Source organism: Panthera uncia, assembly GCF_023721935.1.
Source record: "Panthera uncia isolate 11264 chromosome B2 unlocalized genomic scaffold, Puncia_PCG_1.0 HiC_scaffold_24, whole genome shotgun sequence".
NCBI classification, from domain to species: domain Eukaryota; kingdom Metazoa; phylum Chordata; class Mammalia; order Carnivora; family Felidae; genus Panthera; species Panthera uncia.
Window position 1 is genome coordinate 86,886,298 of NW_026057580.1, and position 7,712 is coordinate 86,894,009.

The following is a 7,712-nucleotide window of genomic DNA, read 5'->3' on the forward strand; positions in this document are numbered from 1 at the left end:
CATTTCAATGGAATGGAGCAGATTCTGTGATGACCTGGAAGGAACTGAAGGCAGAAAAATCAAATTCCAGGAGCTATAAGGAAGTGAAGAAAACAGATGGAACCTGGTACAATACAGATGTCAACAAACAACAGGTGGTATTCCAGGCAAGCAGGGAGGTCTTAATGGGAAGAGAAGAGTTTGGACAGACAAGCAGGCTGAAGTCCTGAACAGGTGATATTCAGAGATGTAGGCCGGCTGGAACATTGGCAGCACACAGCAGGACCAGCAGGCTGTGGTTCAAGCCAGAATATTAATCCCCAGGAAGACAGACTGAGAAAAGCAAGGCCGGGTGTTCCCATTAGACAGACTAGAGTAACAGGCAAGGGACTGACGCGGAACAGGAACAGGAATCTAGGTTCCAGACCTGAGAATCACCACGTCCAAATTTAGCACACAGCCTCAGTCTTAGGCATCGTCCGTAAGCACGGCCATTCTCGCAATATAACTAGAAATTTACCCAGGACCTCCTTAAGCCCTTCCTTACCAACTCATTCACGGAGGCATGCCCCTAAGAAAACTTGATCCCACAGTCCTGGTGATTCATTCTTTTATCTTTGTGCCGCTGGGTGCCAAGCCCAACCAGGTGGAAGTACTAGACTGGCTCTGAGCTGAGAACCTGCCCTTCCTTTCCATGGTCCACAGGCAGGAAGACCTGACGATGTGCTCTCATGTTCTGTCTGATGGAGGCAATCTCAGAAATGCATGTATTCCCAGTTGCACTGCCATAAGCAATAAAGCCACCACAAAAATGTCAGTAGGAGTCACTGTATCACCTGGCCAGTCTTTGGAGCTGTTTCAGTTTTCCTGTGGCTGCCTAACCCCCCAAATGAACGACAACCATTTTGTTGCTGTGATTCTCCCGGCACTGAAGCAGGGCTTGACAAGATGGTCCGCCTCTGCTCTGTGTGGTGTCAACTGGGAGGCTCCACTGTGGATGAAGGATCCAGGATGGCTTCACTCATGTGTCTGGCAGTTGGTGCTGCCTGTCATCTGAGGAGCATAATTTCTCCTCCACATAAGTTCTCTTTTTACAGCTCTCTCTGTCCAAGTGGCCTCTTAGCAGGATAGGCTGGACTTCTTTACGTGGCACCTGGCTTCTGAGAAGATAAAAACAAAAGCTATAAGGCCTTTAAGGCCTAGGCCCAGAAATCACACAGTGTCATTTATGCCCCATTCTGTTGGTCAGAGTAAGTCAAAGAGCCAGCCCCAATTCATAGAGAGGTATCATAGGCTTCGCCACTTGATATGAGTGGAAGATACGCTTAAGGTTGGGAAGAAGTGTTAACAGCCATCTTGGTAAACATTTCACCACACAGGCCATGTTTTTCTAGTTTGGTATTACAGTCTGCCTTCCAGCAACCCTTCTCTTTTCCATCTACAGTAAAATTTTCCACAGGTTTTTCCTCAAAAGCATCACAAATCCCCTTTTTTATCTAAGCCACACTGACTGATGATAATCTCCTTTTGAAAGACTGCTCCCAACAATTGCTAATAACAAGTATAATATTCTCAAGCCTGCCAAACTGAGGTATTGTCTTAAATGTAATTGGAGTTGTGCCACAGACACCCCTGCTTCGTTCGACTCAATGACAGAGAAAGAGGCCTGGACGTGCTGATTCCCTTAAGCTGGAGCACGGTCTCCACACTTGCTCTCCCTGGGATCTCATGGTCAGTTGCTCCCTAGAACTGAAAGCAGAAATAGAACAGGCCCAAGGAAAAAAAAAAAATCCCTCCAAAAGCTACATTTGGAAAGAGTGAAACAAAGATGTATTATTTCAGTTTAACCATCTGAGTGTCATTATGTACCAGGCCTCATGCCATGCCTCTGGACATACAAAAAAAAAAAAAACGAGTGGTATAACAATCTCCACTATGGTGAAATTCAGTCTGCTAGATAATAAAGCTGGTAAAGGAATCAGGAATTCTGATTCCTATCTGAGCCCTCAAGTTGTTCTCACTACCTAACAGACAATATTTAGTCTCTGCCGGATGACTCTCTGTCATTTTACTGAAAGTATACATGAGGAGCACCTGGGTGGTTCAGTCAGTTAAGTGTCTGATTTTGGCTCAGATCATGATATTGCGGTTCATGGGTCTGAGCCCCGCATTGGGCTCTGTGCTGACAGCTCAGAGCCTGGAGCCTGCTTCAGATTCTGTGTGTGTCTCTCTCCCTGCCCCTCTCTTGCTCATGTGCTCTCTCTCTCTCTCTCTGTCTGTCAAAAATAAACGATAATTTTTTTTAAAGGTACACATGAAATATAAGGATAAAACATTTTTTTTTTTTTTATGACAACGTATCAGCATCATCAACACCCATTTTATACCGGTTCAATTCAGGCAGTAGTAACACAGAGCAAGTGTATGAAAGCTTTTATTTCACTTTGATTTTCAGCAGCAAATGAAGGTTATAGAACCTTCCATATGTGCCTGATATTCAGTGGGAAACGGCAGAGAGGCCAGAAGTAAAAGCTCCAGGCTCATTCACAGACATAAGTGTAGATATTTATGGAAAGGAGGAGTCAGTGGGAAGAAACTTATGAACATGGATCTCGATTTTGTAGGGAACAGGAAGATGTCCTACTATGGAAAATGTCTGAGACAGATGCCAAAATTCAGTGCAAATGGATTGGCATGTGATTCATGCCACAGCCCTGTGGTCAACAGACATGTAATCGCTGAGCTTTTTCCCTGAGAGTGACTGGAGGGAAGACTTGGTCAAATGAAAGGGAGTTACTTTACTTCCAGTACCCACTTACTTAGATACGGAGATTGGGGAGAAAAAAATGACCTTGGAAGCATCATTGGACTTTGCTAGACAGGCAGAGGTAACACACAATCCCATAGAAAACTTCTGATGTGGCACAAGAGTGAGGGACCAATACTTTGGGCACACTGTGAGGAATCCTGCCTATACAGCATGATTTGTAAGTGGTCTCCACAGGTAGTCGTAAAAATCCACCAACAGCTACACCAGCTGTTGAAGAAACTGTTGAATAAAAGCATCAGGAGAAAAATTTTCGAAGAGCAGTCCTCTGGATTACATGGGCTTTGCCTGGGATATTTACATAACCCAGATCTGATTGGCTAGTTTATAAAATAGCCCCTGGAAATAGTGGAGACAGTGGGATTGGAAATGGAATGTTACCATTTCTAAGCAAATAAATTCCTCCACTTGGAAAATGGACCATCCTAGGGGTCCTTAGTTTATTCAAAACAGATGTATGGTAAAAGATTGGTATTAGCAAGATACTGTCCCTCAGTTTGGTTTTGTGTGGTTCCCTGAGGCACATAAATGTATTCTACTTATTAGAAAACGCTTAGAAGGATAGGGATTCTAAGGTTATGCGTATGGCTTCTTTTTCCTATTGCTTCCAATGACCCTACCCTCTCTGGAGGACTATCCTCGTGGAGAGTGCAGTCACTGAGAAGAAATGCACACCTACAGGGCACATGGGTGGCTCAGTGGGTTAAGTGTCCACCTCTCAGCTTTGGCTCAGGTCATGATCTCAAGGTTCGTGGGACCCAGCCCAGTGTCCAGCTCCGAACTTATGGCATGAAGCCTGCTTGGAATTCTCTCTCTCCATCTCTCTTTCTGCGCCCCCCCCCCAACTCTCTCTCTCAAAATTAATAAATAAATTTAAAAAAAATAGGAAATACACACCCAGAAAATGATAACAATGGACCGCTGGACTATATGCTTTATGATGGCAGGGACTTTGTTTTGTGTACCATTATATTTTAGTTCCAAGAACAGTGGCTCATATAGGCCTTCTTCAGTAAATCGTTGAAGGAATAAAAGCATGAACCTAATTGAAAATGTATGAGGTAACCTCTTCCCACATTTTGATAGATCTAGTGTTTAGGGAGAAATTCTCAAGGCATATACTTTAAAATGATGGATACAATATTTTTTGAAATATTTTTTAAATACATGACTAAGCCTGATAGAAAAGGGGAAGTAATTGTAAGAGGCCAGAACCTATGAGAAAAAGATTATGCATCACCCAGAAATCCTGTACGTTAAAATGAATTCACTGACAAGGTGGGACTTTGAGTTGTTTCCCTTGGCGGGGGGGTGGGGTCAGTATATGTTCTTTGTATGATAAAACAGATATTTGCTGATCAGAAGGACAGATTATGGCAGAGGCAAGGCTACATGGTCACCAAACTATATTTTCTTTTCCTCTGGGAGCACAAAACTATCCACATTTTCTAGCCTCCTTTGTGGCTATGTGACTGGGTTCCAGCCAATGGAATGTGGGTAGAGTTGATATAAACTGTCTCCAGCATGGCCCCTATTAAAATATCTCCTACACGATCCTTCACTCTCTCTCTTCCTTTGTTTGCAAGATGCTGAGGACCCAGAGGAAAACTCCAAGTTCCTGGGGGATGATAGATCCCCCAGAATGTAAAAAGCCTGGGGCCCTCAATGACTGTGAGGAGCAAATGTTTCCCCCGCCTCATTTATATCCATACTGGACTGTTAGCAAGAAATAAGTAAGAAATAAGCCTTTAGGGGCACCTGAGTGACTCAGTCAGTTAAGCGGCCAACTTCGGCTCAGGTCAATTCCCAGAGGAAATGAACAGGGGAGGGGCAGAGAAAGAGGGAGAGCTATTTCTACATAACAAATGACCCCTGCTCATTGTAGCTCTCCCTCTTTCTCTGCCCCTCGCCTACTCATGTTCTCTTTCTCTCTCTCAAAATAAATAAATAAATTTAAATAAATAAATGCAAGCAGTTTTAGTGTGTGTGCTCATATCCAGTTATCTTAATAAACCCACTTTTCAATTTGTTTTTCTGTGGATTTTTTTTTTTTTTTTGGATATTCTATGTGCACTGTGGTTGTTTTAAAATCTTCCCTGTAAACTCTTTGATACAGCTCTCTTTGGAAGAGCCTAATTTCCCTCCGTTGACTGTGGACTGTGCTTGGTAACTTGCTTTTAACAAAATAGAATATGGGAGAAATGACAGAGTGTGACATCCAAGGCAAGGTTAGAAGAGGCATTGTGGTTTCTACCTCGTTCTCTTTTAGATCATTTGTTCTGTGAAGCAAGCTGCCGTATCATGAACACCATGAAGCAGATCTATGGAAAGATCCACGTGAGAAGGACTGAGTGAGGCTTCCTGCCAGCGGCCAGCATGGAACGGAAGGCTTCTGCCAACAATCGTGTGCAGGAACAACCTTGGAAGCAAATGTCCTTAGACTCCCAGTCAAGTCTTTGGATGAACTGCAACCCTACCTGATGTTGTGAAATATCGTACACCAAGATCAACCAGCTAAGCCACTCCCGAAACTCCTGGCCCACAGAAGCTGTGAGACAATAAACTTTTTTGCATTAAGCTGCTAATTTCGGGGTCATTTGTTATGTAGAAATAGATAACTAGAATATACACAATTATGCTTTATTTGCTAATAATAATACTTTTATTTCTCTCTTCTCAATCTTTTTATTATTTTATTCCTTGACTTACTATACTAGGTAGGATCACCAGGCTATGAATAAAAGTGCTGATAGTGTGTCTCCATATCTCATTCCTGGTTTCAGAGAGATTTCACATATTTATCATTGTTTGATGGTTATGACAGGCTATTTTTGTAAACATCCTTCATCAAGGTAACAATATTCCTTTCTATTCCTAAATTGTGAGGAGTTTACGTTTTTTTTAATCAAGAGTAGGTATTGAATTTAATTGATATAATAATATATTATTTATTTCATTTATCTGGTTGTGAGGCAAATTATATTAATGGATTTTAAAATGTTAAACCAGCTTTACACTCCTATAATAAATTCAACTTGATTGTGATATGTTGTCTTCTATATACTGCTATATTCAATTTTCTAATATTGTATTTAGTTTTTTTGCATTTTAATTAATTTTAATTAATTTAATTAAAATTTAATTAATTTTAATAGTAATTGGACTATACTTTTTAATAGTATCCTTATCAGGTTTTGATATCAAGGTTATGTTGGCCTTATAAAACAAGCTAGAAAGTTTATACTCATGTTCTACTTTCTGAAAGAGTTTGTGTAAGGTTGGAGTTACTTTTCCTGAGTGTATAAATAATACATTAATAAAGCCATCTGGGCTTATAGTTTTCTTTGTGGAAAGGTTTAATTATGGGTTTATATTTTTATTAAAGTCTCAGTAAGTTGCATTCTTTTCAAGGAATTCTTTAATCATTTCTGAATTTTCAAATTTGTAGACATTAATTGATCATAATGTTCTTATTCTCTTTTTCACGTCAAAAGTATCTCCAGTGATGTCCCTGACTTCATTCTTGACCTAGGTCCGTGTGCCTTTTCTCTTCTCTTTTTTCTTGATCCATCTCCCCAGGGACTTGTCAATTTTATTAGTTATTTTAAAGAAAATCCTTTAAGGTTATTGATTTTTCTCCATTACACAAGAGATTTCTATCGAATTAGTATCTGCTCTTATCTTTATTACTTTTTTTAAAAGAATTTTTTTAACATTTATTCATTTTTGAGAGACAGAGAGAGAGAGACACCCAGCACGAGGCAGGGAGGGGCAGAGAGGAAGACACAGAATCTGAAGCAGGCGCCAGGCTCTGAGCTGTCAGCACAGAGCCCGACGCGGGATTTGAATTCACAGACCACAAGATTATGACCTGAGCTGAAGTCAGACACCTAACCGACTGAGCCACTCAGGTATCCCTTTGTTACCTCTTTCATTAGCTGTTGTTCTTCTAAAATTTTGAAAAAGACACATAGATAATCAATTTTCAATACTTCTTTTCTAAAGTATACTTTTGTCACTACAAAATTCTCTCAGAACATTCCAGACATGTTGATGTTATATTTTTGCTTTCACATATTTAAAAATATTTTAGCTTTTAAATATTTCAAAATATTTTTAATTCAAAATCTAGGTGCGTTTTACAGTATTTGATATCAAGATTTATTGTAAAGCTACAGGCTGTGTGATATTGCTAGAAGGATACACAAATAGGCCACTGGAACACAACAGAATGTCCCAGCACAAACCCACACATCTTACATGGTCACTTGACTTTTGAGAAAGATACCACTGCAGAGAAATGAAGAAAAGATGTCCTGTCATTAAATAATATGAAGTCCATTGGATGACTGAACAGGAAGAGGAATGAATCTTGACCCACACTTCCCTCTATATGTAAAAAAACCAGTTACAGCCAGATGATAGACCTGTGTAAATGGTAAAACAATAAAGCTTCTTTCTGTGAGATAGTATAAAAGAATGCCTTCTCGATGTTGGAGGAGGTGACAATACCTTAGAATTAACACATGCATACACACACACACACACACACACACACACAACACTACCCATAAAGAAGCAGATTAATCAATTGTACTTTGTTAATATTAGAAATGCTTGCTCAGCAGGAGACACCATAGAGAAAGTGAAAGGCAACCTGAATGTAGAAGTAAATGTTTGGAATTTATTTTTCTGACAAAAAGTCAATGAAAAATGGGCAAAAGACATGGAAATTTGTATTCTAAATTTATATTCCAAAGAATATATTCATATTCAAATATGTGTACATAAATGCACCAGAAAATGTATGCAAATGTGCATGGCAACATTTTTTTTTTTTTGTAACAGCCCAAATAACAGAATATCCACAAACAATAGGATTATGGCATATTCATATAATCAGTTA